Genomic DNA, 1,855 nt, shown 5'->3' on the forward strand with positions numbered 1-1,855 from the left:
CTGGCGCCTTAGCCACTTGAGCCACAGGTGCCAAGCCTCAGAGCTTTACTTCTTTAACCAATTATATATCAAAGAATCTTTAAGCCTGCCTATAATCTGTAAGTTATATACATGCGCACGTGCATGCACACTTATAGATATTCCATCTTTTGGGCCCAAACCAATGTACACCTTTCAAATATTGGTTTATGGTTTCACCTACAATTCTGTCTCTATAAAATGTATTAAATCAAACTTAACTAAATCAGCCCCACTTAACTCAAATCCTCTCAGGCATGGTTCTCTCAGGCCAAGGTCACACATATTTGGCTCTTAATAAACCTCTTTAAATTATTTTACAGAATTTGGGGTTTTCTTTTTTCTGTTAAATGAAGTGACATTGTGAGCCTACTGTAGGGGCCAAGGGAAAATGCACCCCGCCCTCCGAAGGTTCACTGAAAATCAACTCTTAATAAAAGGCAGATGAATGGTAGAAATGGGATGCAAAGAGCACACACGGGGGGAATCACAGAGTGATTGCCAATATCCCAACGAGGTGCAGGAAACTGTATACCCTTCTTCTCAGCTCATCAAAGCACTGTGTTTGGGGTCTCGGTTTCTGAGCCTCAGCACTATGTGTCCCACGTTGTGCTAGATTCTTCACATGCACACTTCACTTCATGTTCATGGTGACCCAGCACAAAACATATGATTACAGTTTGTGCATCTCTGTCCCCATATTTAGAGAAGAGATGGAAGCTACAAGAGGCAAGTGTCCCCACTCAAGTCACAAGCCAGTAAGTGACACAATCCAGTGCCATCTGTGCCTGGAGCACTTCCCACACCTGATTTTCTACAGGGGGATTGCTCAGGCTTCACAGCCAGGACAGGAACACAGACACCAGAGCAAACCTCTATGCCCCTGTGAGACAAGGGCAAAGGTGATGGAGAGGGAGGGACCGAGGTCAGTGTCAGGTGTGGCAAAGTCTTGTTCCAGCTGTTGGGAAAGAATATGGCTTTCCTAATCTGGGAGGAGGCCTGCTGTGAGACAACTCACAAGATTGCCAGTTATCAGGTCATCACAGAGGTAAAACACCTCTGCTTTATCTCACCTTCCTTCTGTTCCTCAAGCCTCAAGGAAAGGAGTATGGAAACTGAGCCTCAGTGACATAGAAAAATTATATACAGTCATGCAAGTATTCTCAGACCATGGTAGGCAGAGGACTCCTTAGCACTGTAGTTCACTGTAGCTAGTTGATCCTATATATACCTCTGAGTCTAAGCCAAAAAGTCTGGATTCAGTAAGTCTGAAGTAAATCCCAGGCAATAGTATATTTGAAAAATGCTCCAACAGTGGTTCTCCAGCCAGGCTTCTCATACAGCACCATCTGGAGATGAGTGGCTGGAGAACCACTGTTGGAGCATTTTTGCAACTGTTCATGTCATTGTACTAATGAACACCTACAAAATAATGGCTCACAAAGTCTAATATCCAAACAGGAGACAGGTCCAGTGGCTCAACCCGATAAGCCCAGCACTTTGGGAAGCTCAGGCAGAAGGACCACTTAAAGCTAGAAGTTTGATGGTGCTTGGTGAACTGGCTGGCAACCTGTAGAAGACTGAAACTGGACCCACACTTTTCACCATTAACTACCTTAGACTCTCACTGGATTAAAGACTTAAACTTAAGACATGAAACCATAAAAATACTAGAAGAATGTGTAGGGAAAAACACTTGAAGAAATCAGCCTGGGCGAACATTTTATGAGGAGGACACCCCAGGCAATTGAAGCAACATCAAAAATACACTATTGGGACCTGATCAAACTAAAGAGCTTCTGCACAGCCAAGAACACAGTAAGTAAGGCAAGCAGAC

Source organism: Otolemur garnettii, unplaced genomic scaffold (assembly GCF_000181295.1).
Source record: "Otolemur garnettii isolate 467f Iridium unplaced genomic scaffold, OtoGar3 scaffold00105, whole genome shotgun sequence".
NCBI classification, from domain to species: domain Eukaryota; kingdom Metazoa; phylum Chordata; class Mammalia; order Primates; family Galagidae; genus Otolemur; species Otolemur garnettii.